This window comes from Bos grunniens, chromosome X (genome assembly GCF_055505025.1).
Source record: "Bos grunniens cultivar Pamir isolate PY7600 chromosome X, Bosgru_T2T1.0, whole genome shotgun sequence".
NCBI classification, from domain to species: Eukaryota; Metazoa; Chordata; class Mammalia; order Artiodactyla; family Bovidae; genus Bos; species Bos grunniens.
The window spans coordinates 84900967-84921313 of NC_141194.1; the positions used below are offsets into that span (position 1 = coordinate 84900967).

The 20347-nt window shown below is 44.6% G+C and overlaps 1 pseudogene across 1 annotated transcript; it reads left to right on the plus strand.

Annotated features, from left to right (window-relative positions):
* The first annotated feature begins 1535 nt into the window (after positions 1-1535).
* LOC147340800 (protein FAM209 pseudogene) lies at positions 1536-4650 on the plus strand (annotated as a pseudogene). Its single transcript, XR_015159062.1, has one exon. The product of XR_015159062.1 is annotated as a protein FAM209 pseudogene (transcript).
* Positions 4651-20347: the final 15697 nt, after the last annotated feature.

Consider the following 20347-nt stretch of genomic DNA (forward strand, 5'->3'; position numbering starts at 1 on the left):
TATGATTATACAGTGCAAGAGAGAAATAGATTTAAGGGCCTAGATCTCATAGATAGAGTGCCTGATGAACTATGGAATGAGGTTCATGACATTGTACAGGAAACAGGGATCAAGACCATTCCCATAGAAAAGAAATGCAAAAAAGCAAAATGGCTCTCTGGGGAGAGAGAGCCATTACAAATAGCTGTGAAAAGAAGAGAAGCGAAAAGCAAAGGAGAAAAGGAAAGATATAAGAATCCGAATGCAGAGTTCCAAAGAATAGCAAGAAGAGATAAGAAAGCCTTCTTCAGCGATCAATGCAAAGAAATAGAGGAAAACAACAGAATGGGAAAGACTAGGGATCTCTTCAAGAAAATCAGAGATACCAAAGGAACATTTCATGCAAAGATGAGCTCGATAAAGGACAGAAATGGTATGGACCTAACAGTAGCAGAAGATATTAAGAAAAGATGGCAAGAATACACAGAAGAACTGTACAAAAAAGATCTTCACGACCAAGATAATCACGATGGTGTGATCACTGACCTAGAGCCAGACATCCTGGAATGTGTAGTCAAGTGGGCCTTAGAAACCATCACTACAAACAAAGCTAGTGGAGGTGTTGGAATTCCAGTTGAGCTATCAAATCCTGAAAGATGATGCTGTGAAAGTGTTGCACTCAATATGCCAGCAAATTTGGAAAAGTCAGCAGTGGCCACAGGACTGGAAAAGGTCAGTTTTCATTCCAATCCCAAAGAAAGGCAAGGCCAAAGAATGCTCAAACTACCGCACAATTGCACTCATCTCACATGCTAGTAAAGTAATGCTCAAAATTCTCCAAGCCAGGCTTCAGCAATATGTGAACCGTGAACTTCCTGATGTTCAAGCAGGTTTTACAAAAGGCAGAGGAACCAGAGATCAAATTGCCAACATCCGCTGGATCATAGAAAAAGCAAGAGAGTTCCAGAAAAACATCTATTTCTGCTTTATTGACTATGCCAATGCCTTTAACTGTGTGGATCACAATAAACTGTGGAAAATTCTGAAAGAGATGGGAATACCACACCACCTGATCTGCCTCTTGCGAAATTTGTATGCAGGTCAGGAAGCAACAGTTAGAACTGGACATGGAACAACAGACTGGTTCCAAATAGGAAAAGGAGTTCGTCAAGGCTGTATATTGTCACCCTGCTTATTTAACTTCTATGCAGAGTACATCATGAGATATGCTGGGCTGGAAGAAACACAAGCTGGAATCAAGATTGCCAGGAGAAATATAAATAACCTCAGATATGCAGATGACACCACCCTTATGGCAGAAAGTGAAGAGGAACTAAAAAGCCTCTTGATGAAGGTGAAAGTGGAGAGTGAAAAAGTTGGCTTAAAGCTCAACATTCAGAAAATGAAGATCTTGGCATCCGGTCCCACCAATTCATGGGAAATAGATGGGGAAACAGTGGAAACAGTGTCAGACTTTATTTTTCTGGGCTCCAAAATCACTACAGATGGTGACTGCAGCCGTGAATTTAAAAGACGCTAACTCCTTGGAAGAAAAGTTATGTCCAACCTAGATAGCATATTCAAAAGCAGAGACATTACTTTGCCAACAAAGGTTCGTCTAGTCAAGGCTATGGTTTTTCCTGTGGTCATGTATGGATGTGAGAGTTGGACTTTGAAGAAGGCTGAGCGCCGAAGAACTGATGCTTTTGAACTGTGGTGTGGAGAAGACTCTTGAGAGTCCCTTGGACTGCAAGGAGATCCAACCAGTCCATTCTGAAGGAGATCAGCCCTGGGATTTCTTTGGAAGGAATGATGCTAAAGCTGAAACTCCAGTACTTTGGCCACCTCATGCGAAGAGTTGACCCATTGGAAAACACTGATGCTGGGAGGGATTGGGGGCAGGAGGAGAAGGGGATGACAGAGGATGAGATGGCTGGATGGCATCACTGACTCAATGGACGTGAGTCTGGGTGAACTCCGGGAGTTAGTGATGGACAGGGAGGCCTGGCGTGCTGCGATTCATGGGGTAGCAAAGAGTCAGACACGACTGAGCGACTGAGCTGACCTGCAGTCACCTCTGCTGTGATTTTGGAGCCCAAGAAAATAAAGTCTGTCATTGTTTCCATTGTTTAATGTAATTTTAATGTCTGGTGTTATAAAGAGGGCCAATAGCTTCATTTAGAGAAACAAAAGCTACCATGTTAAGCACTTACTATCTTCCAGGAGTAAAGGCCTGGCATACATGATCTCATTTAGTCCTCACAGCAATCCCATGAAGTAGGTACTGTTTTTCCATTTTAAAGTCGGGTATGTGAGGCTCAGAGATGTTAACTAACTTGCCCAAGGTAACACAGTAAGTCGTTAGCATCAGACTTTACCAGCAGGAGACTAGCTCTAGGATTCTGTATCCTTATCTCTGTGCTAAAAGGCGTTTGAAATAGCACACTCAAGACACACATACCCCCAAGTGGTAGACGTGGATCTCTAAGAGGGAGACACCAGTTTCACCCTTTGGGCTCCATACACGGCTGGCTGTAGGAGGAGACCCCCAAGCAAGTGGACCACTCCAGCTGGGAGTGATTGTGGACAGAAGTGGGCACTTGGATGCTTGGGGGTGGGGTGCTGTGGGGGTATCTGGCTTCCCAATTGGGAAGACTAGGCTCAGGACAAGAGTGACAGACCAACTCTGAATTGCAGAAACACCCAGAGTAGCAGTTACCAACTTCATCGCATCCTTGTGCCTGTGAGGCAGCTACAGGCACAGAGAGGTGCTGAGGCTTGCCTAAGGTCACACAGCTCGCAAGAGGGCAGGTGCAGTGTAGAACCCTGGTCTTCAGGCTCCAGTTCGGTGCTCTTGCTGCCACTCCACTCCCACTGGCCCCTCAGGTCCAGTGCACAGCAGTCAGAGGGAAGCCACGTCTTTGTGAGTGAAGCCATTGTCTGGAGGGTGGTTCTCAGTGTTGCCCAGAGACCTGCAGAAGTGGCAGTCTTCAAGTCCCACCCAGGACTGACTGGGGACTGAGATCCAGCAATATGGGACTTTGCAAGCCCTCTAGGTGACCCTGATACACACTCAAGTCTGAAAACAACCGGCCCAGACAGAAAGGCACAGTGCCGAGTGCTGCAGCCATAGATGTGCATTCGGACTGTCAACTCGCACAGCACAAAGAAGGGTCGTCTTCCTAGAGAAGGAAGGAACACAGCTCTCAAGCCACACCTGCAGAGCAAGGTCACCTTCAAACACATGTGGCAGTTAGACATGCACAGACGGGGAGGAGGAGTGCAGCCAGTACTTGCTCATCCACAGGTGCATCAGAGACAGTGTAGTTTTGCCAACTCAGCAACTCCCCAGAGATGTGCCAGTTCCACTGCTTGTTACCCGGGAGGTGCATCCCTGCCCTCTGGGAAATTGCCATGCAGGATTACAGAACCTCTGATCTGGGAGGGATCTTAGAGAGTACCTACCTCATTGCCCACCCCTACTGCATCACTGGTGATGCCCCTGACTTTCCTTGTCCAGAGGAACCTGGCAGGCTACAGTCCATGGGGTGGCAAAGAGTCAGACAGGACTTAGCACTGAGCACAGTCATTTTTCGGACAGTGGTAGGCCGCACAAAACATCAGTGGCTCCTAGTTTGTGGCCTCTGGTTTAATATCTTTCTTTCCCACCTGGCTTTCTGCTCCACAGGGGCACATGCCCCTGGTTCTGCTCTGCTCACCACAGTGTCTGGATTCAACAAATGGAAAAATAAAAATAGAAGATGGACCCACCCTCCCAGTAGAACACCAGGTTCAGAAAGAATACACTGGCATGGGGATGGCACTCTGTCACTCCTCGCCTCGTTTTCAATTGCCCACTGGAAATGGCCCCATGTCCCTCTAAACCCTACTCCCGGTTGACCCCTGCAGGCCTCCTTACCCTCTGCCCTGAAGTCATACCCTGGCCACATGGGTTCTGGTGGGGGTGGGGCCCTCTGTGATGTCACCAAGGGCCCAGCCCTGCCTGGTCCTCAGTCTCCAGGTGCCAGCGCAGACCAGCGCACCAGGAGCCACTTGGTCTCAGCTCACGATGCGCTCTGTAATATGGTTATTTTTTTGGCCTACGTTTATCTCGTTTGTCTTTGCCTATGTGTTTTATGTTCTGAGAGATGAAGCCGAAGAACTGCCGTGGATGGTGCCCAGTGGAAGGCACTTCCGCGTTCGGCAGAATCAACCAGAGCATGTCCCAGGCTGGTTTGGGAGCAAGTCGCACTGGCTGTTAATCTTCCTCATGTTTTTGGTGATCCTGAAGTTTCCTGGAGGCGATAACAAAAGTATCGCGGGCACTCCTCCTGGCTGTCAGGGCTGTTCATCTGGCTCTCCAGGAAGAAAGAAGATAAGGGCTTCCCCCTACAAAGACTCTATGTGCGGTGCCTTAACCCAGGTCGAGACGACACTGGTGAACCTTGTGTCCAGGGTCCGGAGTCTGAAACTCACTGCTGCAACCGGTGATCAACGCCAATGTCCCAATATCCAGGTTCTTGCTGACGGATGGAATAACATTACGATATATGAGATATGGGACACCCGAGCCCCCGATGAAGTGGATTTTCGCATCAAAGAAGAAGAATAGTTGAGTGTTGACAAACTGTATCCAAACTAATAAAAGTATTTTGCAGCAAAAGGAAAAAAGCCTCTGATATTTTTTCTTCGCGCTACAGTTTTACCTTTTCCAGAATGTGGTATAATTGGTATCATGCAGTGTTTTCCAGACTGAGAGACCTGCGTTCGATCCCTGGCTTGGGAAGATCCCCTGGAGAAGGGAAAGGCTACCCACTCCAGTATTCTGGCCTGGAGAACTCATGTGCATGTTTTTGTGTGGGCATTAGCTTTCAAATTATTTGGTGAACTATCTAGGAGCAAAATTGCTAGGTCATAGGGTATGACAGTGTTTAGCTAAGTAAGACATTGCTTCCAAAATGACTGTACCATTTTGCATCCCCATTAACAATGAATGAGAGTTCCTCTTGTTCAGCTGAACAATAGCAAGGCTGGCCTATCACCCACCGAAGTACAGAGTAGTACCCCACTCAGGGTGCCCCTTTAAGTGCCTGACACGCTGATCCACAGAGTAGGACCCCAGCAGGGGGGCGGGGACCCTCTATGTGCCTGACATTCAGATCTACAAAGTAGGACCCCACCCAGGATGCCCCTTTAAATGCCTGATGCGCTGATCCACAGAGTAGGACCCCAGTGGGGGCAGGAGGGGGTCCTCTATGTGCCTGACACGGAACAACAGAGAAGGACCCCAGGCAAGGGAACTGTCTAAATGCCTGAACCCGCAGAGCTATGGAGAAAGACTAGCCAAAGAGGCCTTCTGATTGCTAGCTACCAGAGGCTCAACAAACAAACAAACAAACAAAAACAAACTCTGATAGGGCCATAACTCCCGTGGCTGAGGCAGTCTGTGTCCCTGCAGATTTGGTGTCATCAGGGTCCCCGTGACCCAAGCAGCTGCATCACCTTCATGTTCAACCCTCACTGGGGCAGAGCTTCCACAGGCTCTGCATCTATGCACACGGTGTCACTTTGGTTGTGTCCACCTCTTTGAGACCCTGTGGGCTGTGGCCTGCCAGGTTTCTCTGTCGGTGGGGTTCTCCAGGCAAGAATACTGGAGTGTATTGGCCAATACTGGTTCCCCATAGTCTTCTAGAGTACTATACCTCCTGCTGCCCTAGCTGCCAACTCCCCTGAGTATCTGGTGCTGCCAGAACCCCTGTGACCCAAACAGCTGCACCACCTCCATACCTGGCCCTCACTGGGGCAGACCCAAGTCCTCCAGTGCAGCCTCAGGAGTAAAGTGCAGTGGACGACCCACCTGCAGAGGTGGAAATAAAACCACAATTGAAACCCAGGGGCAGTGTGGCTAAGGAAGACCCAAAACCATCCCACCAGCTGTACAAGCTGCAGATTAAATCCACACAATCAACTAGGCAGATTCTCTGTCTACGGAATATATAAAAGGACCCTGAGAGCTCCTACATAAGAAAATGTGCTAGTTCTGATAGCTGTGGACATTGGAAGCAAGCAGACACAGGAGTAGGACCAGATTAGAATCTAAGCTGCCCGCATAGCAGGCCAGAGATCAACACAGTGTTGAAGGGCAACCTACGGAGGTGAGGTGGACTGTGTCCCTATGAGATGGCTGGATGGCATCACTGACTCAATGGACGTGAGTCTCAGTGAACTCCGGGAGTTGATGATGGACAGAGAGGCCTGGTGTGCTGCGATTCATGGGCTCACAAAGAGTCGGACACGACTAAGTGACTGAACTGAACTAATGATCCCGTTGCCATTTACTTTATTGTTTTGGGTTTGAGTTTATACACCCTTGTTGTGTTTCCTGTCTAGAGAAGATCCTTTAGCATTTGTTTGAGAGCTGGTTTGGTGGTGCTGAATTCTCTCAGCTTTTTCTTGTCTGTAAAGATTTTGATTTCTCCTTCATATTTGAATGAGATCCTTGCTGGGAACAGTAATGTGGGCTGCGGGTTATTTTCTTTCATCACTTTAACTATGTCCTGCCATTCCCTCCTACCCTGAAGAGTTTCTATTAAAGAAAGATCAGCTGTTATCATATGGGAATCCCCTTGTGTGTTATTTGTTGTTTTTCCTTTGCTGTTTTTAATATTTGTTCTTTGTGTTTGATCTTTGTTAATTTGATTAATATGTGTCTTGGGGTGTTTCGCCTTGGGCTTATCCTGTTTGGGACTCTTGGGTTTCTTGGACTTGGGTGATTATTTCCTTCCCCATTTTAGGGAAGTTTTCAGCTATTATCTCTTCAAGTATTTTCTCATGGTCTTTCTTTTTGTCTTCTTCTTCTGGGACTCTTATGATTCGAATGTTGGGGCGTTTAACATTTTCCCAGAGGCCTCTGAGATTGTCCTCATTTCTTTTAATTCATTTTTCTTTTTTTTCCTCTCTGATTCATTTATTTCTACCATTCTATCTTCTACCTCACTAATCCTATCTTCTACCTCTGTTATTCTCCTGTTCGTTCCCTCTAGAGTGTTTTTAATATCATTTATTGCATTATTCATTATATATTGACTCTTTTTTATTTCTTCTAGGTCCTTGTTAAACCTTTCTTGAATCTTCTCAATTCTTGTCTCCAGGCTGTTTATCTGTGATTCCATTTTGTTTTCAAGATTTTGTATCATTTTCACTATCATTATTCAGAATTCTTTATCAGGTAGATTCTCCATCTCTTCCTCTTTGGTTTGGTTTGGTGGGCATTTATCCTGTTCCTTTACCTGCTGGGTATTCCTCTGTCTCTTCATCTTGCTTATACTGCTGTGTTTGGGGTGGCCTTTCTGTATTCTGGCAGTTTGTGGCGTTCTCTTTATTGTGGAGTTTCCTCACTGTGGGTGGGGTTGTATGGGTGGCTTGTCAAGGTTTCCTGTTTAGGGAAGCTTGTGTCGGTGTTCTGGTGGGTGGAGCTGGGTTTCCTCTCTCTGGAGTGCAATTAAGTGTCCAGTAATGAGTTATGAGATGTCAATGGGTTTGGAGTGACTTTGGGCAGCGTGTATATTGAAGCTCAGGGCTATGTTCCTGTGTTGCTGGAGAATTTGCATGGTATGTCTTTCTCTGGAACTTGTTGGCCCTTGGGTGGTGCTTGGTTTCAGTGTAGGTATGGAGGTGTTTGATGAGCTCCTGTTGATTAATGTTCCCTGGAGTCAGGAGTTCTCTGGGGTTCTCAGGATTTTTACTTAAGCCTCCTGCTTCTGGTTTTCAGTCTTATTTTTACAGTAGCCTCCAGACTTCTCCATCTATACAGCACCATTGATAAAACATCTAGGTTAATGATGACAATTTTCTCCACAGTGAGGGACACCTGGAGAGGTACACAGAGTTACATGGAGAAGAGAAGAGGTAGGAGGGAGACAGAGGTCATCCGGATGAGATGAGGTGGGATCAAAAGCGGAGAGAGCAAGCTAGCCAGTAATCACTTCCCTATGTGCTCTCCACAGTCGGTATCCCTCAGAGATCTTCACGGAGTTACACAGAGAAGAGAAGAGGAGGAAGGAGACAGAGGTGACCAGGAGGATAAAAGGGGGGAATCAAAAGGAGAGAGACAGAGCCATTCAGTAATCAGTTCCCTAAGTGTTCTCCACACTTAGGGACACTCCAGAACACACAAAGAGATTCACAGAATTGGGTAGAGAAGAGAAGGGGAAGGGAGGAGATAGAGGAGACCTGGTAGAGAAAAAGGAGAGTCCAAAGGCGGAGAGAGCAATCAGGCCAGGGATCTCGCTCCCAAGTAAAAATGGGTAATGAAGATTGGGTTCTTAAAGGTACAAAATTGATAACAAATACAAAAAAGCAAAGATTAAAAATCTAGAGTAGAGGTTGGTTTTTCAAAAATACAATATTAAAGAAAAAAAAAGAAAACAAAGTCACAAGAATTATAATATATATATATATATATGAAGTTTGCTTTAAAAAATAGGGCCTCTCTTTTTTTTGCAAAGTAATAGGAGGTTATAAAAATGAAAATTAAAGGAGTAATATAGGACTTAAAAATAAAAAAATAAAAAAATTAAACAATGATAGTAAAAATATATCTAGGACTTTCTCTGGTTTGTTGTGGGCAGTGTGGGATCAGTTCATTTTCAAATAGTTCCTTGATGCAGCTTATATTTCTCAAGAGCTATAGGCCCCTTCCTATGTAGTCTGTACTAACTACAGGGTTTTAATTGCACCTGTCATTTCCACGAGGTTCCCTCTGTTTTAGCTTCTTCTGTTTGCTGGTCTCTTCAGTGTCTAACTTCCACTCTGACACAAGGCGGCGGTGGTGGACACTTTTTCAGGCTCACTTATTCAGTCGTGCTGTGGGGAGGGAGGGACGCTGCAAACGAATAACACCGGCACATGCTCCCAGTGTCAGCCACACTGGCTATGCCCCCGCTCACAGCGTGTGTGCTTTCCCTGTCTACACTGCTTAGGCTCTAGGTTGCTCTGCAGGGAACTGTCTGAGGCCGGCCCTGGGTTGTATGCACTTCCCAGGTCTAAGCCACTTAGGTTCAGGTACTCGGGTATTCTTCAAAGGCGCAGACTCGGTTGGGCCTACGTTTTGTGTCCTTCCCAGGTCTGAGCAGCTCAGGTTACCAGGTGTTTGGCGAGCATGGTCGCTGCAACTTATGGCCTCCCCTGTCCCTGTCACTTGGTTTTCTGGGTGTACAACCGGCGCACATTCTCAGGCGGATGTTAACCGTCCAGAATCCCAAGAAGTCTTGGTTAGCAAAGAAACCTGCTTGCAGTTTGGTAGATAATGCCTCTCTGGGGCCGCTATTGCCCTGGCTCTGGCTGCCCTCTCCTGCCTTTCACCAGGCAGGGGGATGGGCCGGGCTAGCTCTGCTCAGTCCTTTGTTCTGTGAGTGGGCCTGATGGTGTCTTGCTGCTGCTACTGCTAAGTTGCTTCAGTCGTGTCCAACCCTCAGCTACCCCATGGACTGCAGCCTACCAGGCTCTTCTGTCCATGGGATTTTCCAGGCAAGAGTACTGGAGTGGGGTGCCATTGCCTTCTCCAGATGGTGTCTTAGGTTAGGGCTTTTCGCATGGTAGCTATCCCACAGTCCGGTTTGCTATACCAAGTTGGTTCCCTCATATTGACCTTGGGGCATTCAGGCCCAGTTCTTACTCTAAGCAATGCAGCCCACGCCTCCCTGCCCAACCCCCACTTGCTAGTGGCAGATGCAGGCGTCTGCGCTGCTTCTCCACTGGGGGAATTACGGTTGGGCACGTAATCTGTGGGTTTTAATTATTTACTTATTTTTCTTCCCAGTTATGTTGCCCTCTGTGGTTCCAAGGCTCGCCACAGACTCGGCAGTGAGAGTGTTTCCTGGTGTTTGGAAACTTCTTTCTTTTTTAAGACTCCCTTCCCAGGACGGAGCTCCATCCCTACCCCTTTGTCTCTCTTTTTATCTTTTATATTTTTTCCTACTTCTTTCAAAGACAATGGGCTGCTTTTCTGGGTGCCTGATGTCCTCTGATGGCATTCAGAAGTTGTTTTGTGGAATTTACTCAGCGTTCAAATATTCTTTTGATGAATTTGTGGAGGAGAAAGTGGTCTCCCCGTCCTATTACTCCGCCATCTTAGGACCACCCCCGCATTTCTATTCTTTCTATCTTTCCTTTCTTTTTCTCACCATATTCGTTAGTTTTGTTTTCATTGCTGTATTCCCCAGTTGGCACCTTGCTTTACTTTTATTTTCCAGTTTGTGCTTTAGTTAGTTTGTTCTTAACTGGTGGATATCATTTTTGGTTTCCTTTGTTCACCAGGTCAATCTATTGTGCTTTATTTTTGTTGGACTGTTTTGATTTTGATTATGGGGGTATATGATATATTCCATTATTTTAATTATTATTTGCCTGATTTTGTAACTGCCATTTGTCTGGGGCTCATCTTTCATTTCTCATTTTTGGGTATTTGTTTTAATCTCTTTTAATGCCATAACAAACTGCCTGTTGAATCTCCATTTCTGGCCAGAGATCAAGCCCTGACCTTTGGAGTGGGAGCACTGACTCCAAGACCCTAGACTACCAGAAAACTCCTAACCCTAGAGAGTATCAAATAGTGAGAACTCCCACAAATGAAACCACTTCAGTACAAGACCTGGCATCCCCCAACCACCAGTAGCACTCTGTGCAGGACACCTCATCCAAACAACAAAGAAGACAAAAATACAAACCCAATCATCAGCAGACAGGATTACCACCTCACTCAGCCTTGCCCATCAGAGAAAAAAAAAAAAAAAACTCAGCACAAATATCATCCTAAATGAAGCTTACACATACCACGGGACCAATCTTAGGAGGGCAGAAACCAAAAGGTAGAAAGAATTCAACCCTGAAGCCTGGGAAAAGGAGATCTCAATCACAATAAGTTTAAAAAAAGTAATGAAAAGTCAGAGAAATACTGCACAAATGAAGGAACAAACTAAAAGCACTAAAGTCCAAATAAATGAAGAAGAAATAGGCAACCTACCTGAAAAAGAATTTAGAATAATGATAGTAAAGATGATAAAAAAAAAAAAACCTTGAAAACAGGATGGAGAAAATGCAAGAATCAATTAACAAAGACCTAGAAGAATTAAAGAATAAACATACAGAGAACAACACAATTACCGAAATTAAAAATACTTTAGAAGGAATCAATAGCAGAATATCTGAAGCAGAAGAATGGATCAGTGAGCTGGAAGATAAAATGGTGGAAATGACTGCTGAAGAACAGAATAAAGTAAAAAGAATGAAAATAACTGAGGATAGTCTCAGAGATCTCTGGGACAATACTAAATGCACCAACATTTTGAAAATTTCCCCAACATGGAAAAGGAAATAGTCAAGTGATAAAGAACAATCTCAAGTTGAGTCTATCTGGACTACATTCCCTGTGCCATGGTAAGAGGAGAGTGAAAAAGTTGGCTTAAAACTCAACATTCAGAAAACTAAGATCATGGCATCTGGTCCCATCACTTCATGGCAAATAGATGGGGAAACAGGGGAAACAGTGTCAGATTTCATTTTGGGGGGCTCCAAAATCACTGCAAATGGTGACTGTTGCCATGAAATTAAAAGATGCTTACTCTTTGGAAGGAAAGTTATGACCAACCTAGACAGCATATTAAAGAGCAGAGACATTACTTTGCCAACAAAGGTCCGTTTAGTCAAGGCTATGGTTTTTCTAGTAGTCGTGTATGGATGTGAGAGTTGGACTATAAAGAAAGCCAAAGAATTGATGCTTTTGAACTGTGGTATTGGAGAAGACTCTTGAGAGTCCCTTGGATTGCAAGGAGATCCAACCAGTCCACCCTAAAGGAAATCAGTCCTGAATATTCATTGGAAGGACTGATGTTGAAGCTGAAACTCCAATCCTTTGGTCACCTGATGCAAAGAGCTGACTCATTAGAAAAGACCCTGATGCTGGGAAAGATTGAAGGCTGGAGGAGAAGGGGATGACCGAGGATGAAATGGTTAGACGGCATCACGGACTCAATGGACATGAGTTTGAGTAAACTCTGGGAGTTGGTGATGGACAGGGACGCCTGGTGTTCTGCAGTCCATGGGGTAGCAAAGAGTTCGGCACGACTGAGCAACTGAACTGAACTGAATTAAGTTGAAGGCTAACCACAATTAGACATTTTTGCCACGATGAACAAAATAATTTTGCCAATTCTCTTGCCACTCTCTAGTTCATTCTGTGATAGTCTAGGCAAAGTCCATCTTCCTTGAAATCACCAAAGATATCAAGTCTGACATTTTGGGACATGGCAATTCTTCTTTGAAACCTATTTTCACAAGGGAAAAAAAATGTTTCATGTGTTATGAAACAAAATAAGAAGCTTACTTACAATTAGTTCCCCAGTGACTGCATCAAACCCCACATGAATCATATGTTCAAAGTCTGAAGGATGAGAAAGATCGCTATAATCTCTTCAAAAATTTTCTCATACCCTTTCTTTTTCTCTTCTTCTGGGACCCCTATAATTCAAATGTTGGTAGTGCTGGGTTTTCTTTGCTACATGTGGGCTTTCTCTAGTTGCAGCAAGCAGGGGCCACTCTTTACTGCGGTGCACGTGCTTTTCATTATAGTTTCCTCCCTTGTTGCAGATCATAGGCTCTAGCTGTGTGGGCTCAGGAGTTGTGGTGCACAGGCTTATCTGCTCTGTGCAAGTAGAATCCTCCCAGACCAGGGACTGAACCCACGTCTCCTGCATTGGCAGGCAGATTCTTATCTACTGGGCCACCGGAGAAGTCCCTAAAATTTTTAAATATTTTAACAAATATTTTTCGCAATGACTGTGTGCCAGGCACCTTTCTTAGCCCTTCACATATAATAAATTGTTTTATCTTTACCACAACTGTCTGACAGAAGTAATGTTTTAATTTCCATTTTAGAGATGAGGAAACTGAGGCACAGAGAGGTAAAATAAATCACCTGAGGTTCAACAGCTAGGAAGAGACAGAGTCAGAATTCAGACCCAAGAAGCCTGGCTCCACATCCTGAGGGCTCATTCACTATCCTGTGCCATTCTTGTGACAATACCCTTGGCTTCCCTTTTAAGTTCTAGTCCACAGCGCCCCCTTGCGTTCTATTTATTCCCAACCATTCTGAATAATTGTCCTGCCTATCCCCACCAAGACTACGTCCAAGTTCCAGAACTGGTAGTCCCTCCCCTCCATCAGGTGTAGCCAAGCTCCCAGGATGGGATCCAAACACAGGTGAGTGATGGTGATGGGCTGAACTCGCAATCATATCTGGCCATTATTTTCCTGGCAGTAAAACTGTCGACTAAAAAATACAGTCACAACCTGAAAGTAGAGAGTTATTTTATTTGGTGGGAACGTTTAGGACTCCAAGCCTGGGAGACAGCATCTCAGTAGCTCTGACAAAACTGCTCAGAGGAGTTTGCAGGAGGGGAAGTCAGGCTATATACAAGTTTGGGACAAGGAGAGCAGGCAGTCTGATCATCAAAGATCAGGTATCAAGTTAAGGAATTTAGCATTCTTTTTTTTTTTAATTTTATTTTATTTTTAAACTTTACATAATTGTATTAGTTTTGCCAAATATCAAAATGAATCCACCACAGGTATACATGTGTAAGGGCGGATGCAAGCCTCTGGGCTCGCTGGATTCACTCCCTTCACATGCAGCTCAGCCTTCGGGGGCAATCCTGTGTACTTGTTCACCTTGCTTCTTGCACCCCCAGTTCCTCAGCAATCACGGTGGGGGTGGCAGCATCCCCTGGTTTGCAGTTTTGGAAGCCCTCATTCACATTTGGAGGCCAGAAATCGCTGATGGCTGTGACATTTCTTGTTCATTAATATGGCTGAGGTATTTTCACTTTACAGTCGGATCAGCGGTAAAGAATCCGCCTGCAAACAAGAGCCTCAGGAGACACAAGTTCTATCCCTGGGTTGGGAAGATCCCCTGGAGAAGGAAATGGCAACCCACTCCAGTATTCTTGCCTGGAGAATCCCCGTGGTCAGAGCAGCCTGGCAGGATATAGTCCATAGGGTCACAAAAGAGTCGGATAGGACTGAAGCGACTTAGCACGCACAGGGAAGAAGGAGAGGCAGCAGATACAAGAGGAACTTCCAAGGAAAAATCAGCAGTATTGTGAGGCATGAGGAAGTAGAGGCTCCTTCAAGGCCTGAGTGACTGGGCAGGTGAATGGTATTGCCACTCACTGAGATGCGGGTACAGAAGGAAGAGCAGGTGGGCAGGGAAGGTAGTTATAACAGCAGGCATCCATGGCGCATGCATCATGGGCAGAGCAGGCAGACACTGATCACTGTGCTCACTTTACTGAGGAGGGAGTGTGAGGTTCTGAGACCTGAAGAAACTTTCCCAAAGTCACAGAGCGAGTAGCAGGGTTGGATTTGAACCCAGGTCCTTCTGACTACATGTCTGTGCTTTTAACTGGTTGGATGAAAGGCAATCAGCCTATGCTCAGACCCTCTTCCCTTGTTCTGCCTGCTATTTCAACCCTGATTATTGTCTGTCTTCATGCCTCCTGATTTGCTGCCTTTCTAGAACTTTAATTTTCGTTTGGGCTCTGACCCTGGCTGCCAACCTCTCCATGACTCTCAGCCTTTCTTTAATCTTCAGTGTTTAGATAACTGCCTTCCCACCACCCCATCCCCCTGAAGGCCACACTCTACCCTCTCCCCATGCATGCTTCACCCAGACACATGACTCAGTTGACTCTATAGCTTATAAGACCCTTTTCCATTTCCTGTCCAACACTAAGTCTCCATCCCCGGATTCCTGTCTTCTAGTCTCACCCTGTAATGAACAGCAGGGCTGTGACTCAGTTTCTACCTTGAAATTTTGTGTCAAGAGATTGTTGAATTCCATGCTCTGCACGCATGTGAGTGTGTAGAGATTGGTTCCATATACTAGCATTTCGTGGACATAGGCTGGATGTCCCCAACATGCTGGACAGTCTTATATAGTGAAGAATGCCCTGGATTCTGCCTAAATTTTGAATGCCACCACCCCCTACCCATTTATTCATGTAGCTGAAAAAAATCTATTTATAATGATCTATGCCTAGAACATAACTCTGCTTTGCACATTAAAGATTTTTTGCATGGTTTGAGTATTTGCTTGAAATTTCCAGGAATACAACTACTGTGTAAATGGAAAGAAAATTGGATTTTGTTTTGTTCAGAACTCTCCCAAGAGTTGTTTACCATTTTTGAAGATCAAGTTGCTGACAGCAATGCTGCTCATGGTAAGGGAGTCACTAATGCAATGCCCTGGAAAGGTCTGTATTTGTAGCATAATTTGCCCCTATGGGGTTTCTACACAAAGGTGCACGTTTCTGCCTATTTCCTTAGATCTTCTAATGTGGTGCCACCTGAACCTTTACAGATGGATTAATTACAAACATTTTCCTTTCATTTCTCCTTAACACCATGGTTAGGCCTTTCTGTCTGTCTGTCTCTATGGGTTTCCCTCTGTCTCTCTCTCTCTCTCTGACACACACACATAAATACATAAATTTGTGTATATATTAGATATATTACATTGTCCATGACTTTCCTTGTTTCCTTGATTCACTGTTTTCAGGATAGCAAATTATTTGTTAAAAAGGCAAGCACTTACTAAAGTGCCCAAAGCTGTTTCAAATTCTTTGTATGTATATCTCACTTAATCCTCACAAAAACCGAATGAGGTAAGGCTTATTTACACTTTTATTTTGCAAATGAAGAAACGGAGACACAGAGAGGTAAAGTAATTGGCCAAAGTCACACAGCTGGCAAGTGATGGAGCTGCAAACGGAACCCAAATCTGTTTGACTTCAAATGCAGTGTGCATTCAGTTGCTGGGTATGTGGTAGATTATCTGTCATGCTTCTAATCAGTGTTAAAACGGACTCAGAATGATTCTAAGGGCAATATGTTCCAAAATCTTTGAGGGTTCCTAGAAAAAGTACATAGAGCTTCAGGAGGATGGCAAATACTCTTGTATACATCTGGGTATGTTTGCTTGGAGGCTTCCCTCAAGGCTCAATGATAAAGAATCCACCTGCCAATGCAGGAGATGCAAGAGACACAGGTTCCATCCCTGGGTCGGGAAGATCCCCTGGAGAAGGAAACAGCAACCCACTTCAGTATTCTTGCCTGGGAAATCCCATGGACAGATGAGCCTGATGGGCTGCAGTCCATGGGGTCACAAAAGACTTGGACACAACTTAGCAACTAAACCACAAGAACATGTTTGCTTGCCACTCACATATCCAGTCAACTGATCTGAGTCAAGTTGAATGGTGTCTTATTCCTTAACTGCTTCTTGTATCCAATCAGATTGTATAAGGCCCAAGAGTAGCTCTGTGCCAACCATACTTTCCATTTGAAAAAATAACGTACATTATTTGACACAGAATACGGCAATGGGACCAAAGAGGTTCCATCTGGACTCCTAAATCCCTACCCTATCAGCAGCCAGCCAACTTTATAAGACTTGGTGACTACTGAGATACTCACACCTTTATTTTTCTCAATTAACAAGCTATCTCAGGTGAAAACGCATGTTATGTATCTGCCTTATTCAGAGAAACGGGCCATCCGTCGTGCTTTATGTAGGTGCAGCCTTCGCACCCCATTGAGAACTACAAAGCTCATGTTCCAGCAGCTCTGACGTCCACCACGAGATGGCAGCGTTCTCCAGGCTTTGAATGACAGAAAAGGCCAGCTTCGTTTAATGCCAGTTTTTCATGAGTCATAGGTCAAATGAACCATCTTTCCTCCCACTAGAAGAATGCCTACATGTTTTCCATGCTGCAGTTTCTGGAAAGGTAACTTGCTTTTGGCAACTTGTTGACATTTGAACAATAATCTGAAGCCGGTTCCGGTACAGGTGGGTCTCCTCTGTTTTAGTACAAATATTCATTGACCACATGTGCTGCTGCTAAGTCACTTCAGTCGTGTCCGATTCTGTGTGACCCCATAGACAGCAGCCCACTAGGCTCCCCCGTCCCTGGGATTCTCCAGGCAAGAACACTGGAGTGGGTTGCCATTTCCTTCTCCAATGCATGAAAGTGAAAAGTGAAAGTGAAGTCGCTCAGTCGTGTCCGACCCTCAGCGACCCCATGGACTGCAGCCTTCCAGGCTCCTCCGTCCATGGGATTTTCCAGGCAAGAGTACTGGAGTGGGATGCCATTGCCTTCTCCTATTGAGCACATACTATGTCACAAGTGCCTTCACTACCGAGGGGCCTGGGTTCGATCCCTGGTTGGGGAACTATGATCCCACAAGCTGCATGGTGCAGTGGGGGAGAAAAAGGAAGAAAGTCACCGTCTCATTGGGGACATTGATCCCTGAACAAAAAATTTCTATGATAACATCGTAAGCACTGTGATGGAGTAAGCAGAAATGTGGTACCCACCTCAATCTGGAGGCTCAGGGAAGTCCTTCTGGAACAGGTGACACTGAAAACTGAATTGTAAAGAAAGGGCAGTTAATAGCCAGGGACGAATGTGGGAAAGGGGATTTGAGATAGAGGAAACAGACTGAGCAGGAAGCTTGCGACAGGATGATGTGTGCTGAGGAAGCAGGTGGGAGCTAGTGGGCACAATAAGAGAATATGGAATGAGGTGCAGGGTAGGTAGAAGTGAAGTTTAGAAATGCAACAATGATATCACAACCAGGAACTGATACATAAAACCATGTTCTCTTTCCAACTACCTCTTGAGATAAGACCGTCACAATCTTACCTTGAGAAAGCACAATCTCTTCATTTCTCACAATGTCACGGTGCAACTCAAAATAACTTTGGCAAACATTTATTCAACCTCTACTAAGTACTGAGCACTATGCTAAGAGCTGCTTCGTGCATTGCAATAATCTAGGCGATGGATACTTTGAGGCTATTATTATTCTCATTTTACAGATGAGGAAACCTAGGTTCAGAGAGGTTAAGCGACTTGCTCAGGATCACATAGCCAACAAGTGATGGAGCAGGAATTTGAATTGAAGCATGAATTAAGTACAGAGGAAGTACAGGAAAGAGAGAGAAACACAAATAATGTCAGTAGGCATGGGCTGAGTGACAAGGAGGACTTTCTGACACAGCCACGGCCCAAGATGGGTTAAGTTAAATGGATAATAATAATAGAGTAGTGAAAACACATAATGTTTTTGAATATGCATAGGCTCTGTACTGTTTCCACTGTTTCCCCATTTGCCATGAAGTGATGGGTCTGGATGCAATGATCTTAGTTTTCTGAATGTTGAGCTTTAAGCCAATATTTTCACTCTCCTCTCACTTTCATCAAGAGGCTCAAGAGGGACATAAGGGTGGTGTCATCTGCATATCTGAGGTTATTGATATTTCTCCCGGCAATCTTGATTCCAGCTTGTGCTTCATCCAGCCTAGTGTTTCTCATGATGTACTCTGCATATAATTTAAATAAGCAGGGTAACAGTATACAGCCTTGATGTACTCCTTTTCCTATTTGGAACCAGTCTGTTGTTCCATGTCCAGTTCTAACTGTTGTTTCCTGACCTGCATACAGATATCCCAGCAGGAAGGTCAGGTGGTCTGGTATTCCCATCTCTTTAAGAATTTTCCACAGTTTGTTGTGGTCCACACAATCAAAAGCTTTGGCATAGTCAATAAAGCAGAAATAGATGCTTTTCTGGAACTCTCTTACTTTTTCGATGATCCAACGGATGTTGGCAATCTGATCTCTGGTTCCTCTGCCTTTTATAAATCCAGCTTAAACATCTGGAAGTTCATGGCTCACGTATTGTTGAAGTCTGGCTTGGAGAGTTTTGAGCACTAGTCTACTAGCATATGAGATGAGTGCAATTGTGCAGTAATTTGAGCATTCATTGGCATTGCCTTTCTTTGGGATTGGAATGAAAACTGACCTTTTCCAGTCCTGTGGCCACTGCTGACTTTTCCAAATTTGCTAGCATATTGAGTACAGCACTTTCACAGCCTCATCTTTTAGGATTTGAAATAGCTCAACTGGAATTCCATCACCTCCACTAGCTTTGTTCATAGTGATGCTTCCTAAGGCCCACTTTACTTCACATTCCAGGATGCCTGGCTCTAGGTGAGTGATCACACCATCGTGATTATCTGAGTAGTGGAGATCTTTTTTGAATAGTTCTTCTGTGTATTCTTGCCACCTCTTCTTAATATCTTCTGCTTCTGTTAGGTGCCTACCATTTCTTTCCTTTATTGAGCCCATCTTTGCATGAAATGTTCCCTTGGTATCTCTAATTTTCCTGAAGAGATCTCTAGTCTTTCCCATTCTATTGTTTTCCTCTATTTCTGTGCATTGATTGCTGAGGAAGGCTTTCTTATCCCTCCTTGCTATTCTTTGGAACTCTGAATTCAAATGGGTATATCTTTCCTTTTCCCCTTTGCCTTTCACTTCTCTTCTATTCACAGCTATTTGTAAGGCCTCCTCAGACAACCATTTTGCTTTTTTGCATTTCTTTTTCTTGGGGATGCTCTTGATCCTTGTCTCCTGTACAATGTCATGAACCTCCGTCCATAGTTCATCAGGCACTGTATCTAGTCCCTTAAATCTATTTATCACTTCCACTGTATAATCATAAGGGATTTGAACTTCCAGATGTTCAAGCTAGTTTTAGAAAAGGCAGAGAAACCAGAGATCAAATTTCCAACATCCGCTGGATCATGGAATAATCAAGAGAATTCCAGAAAAACATCTATTTCTGCTTTATTAACTATGCCAAAGCCTTTGACTGTGTGGATCACAATGAACTGTGGAAAATTCTGAAAGAGATGGGAATACCACACCACCTGACCTGCCTCCAGAGAAATTTGTATGCACGTCAGGAAGCAACAGTTAGAACTGGACATGGAACAACAGACTGGTTCCAAATAGGAAATGGAGTACATCAAGGCTCTATATCGTCACCCTGGTCATTTAACTTATATGCAGAGTATATCATGAGAAACGCTGGGCTGGATGAAGCACAAGCTGGAATCAAGATTGCCAGGAGAAATATCAATAACCTCATATATGCAGATGACACCACCCTTATGGCAGAAAGTGAAGAGGAACTAAAAAGCCTCTTGATGAAAGTGAAAGAGGAGAGTGAAAAAGTTGGCTTAAAGCTCAACATTCAGAAACCGAAGACCATGGCATCTGGTCCCATCACTTCATGGGAAATAGATGGGGAAACAGTGGAAACAGTGTCAGACTTTATTTTGGGGGGCTCCAAAATCACTGCAGATGGTGATTGCAGCCATGAAATTAAAAGACGCTTACTCCTTGGAAGGAAAGTTATGAGCAACCTAGATAGCATATTCAAAAGCAGAGACATTACTTTGCCAACAAAG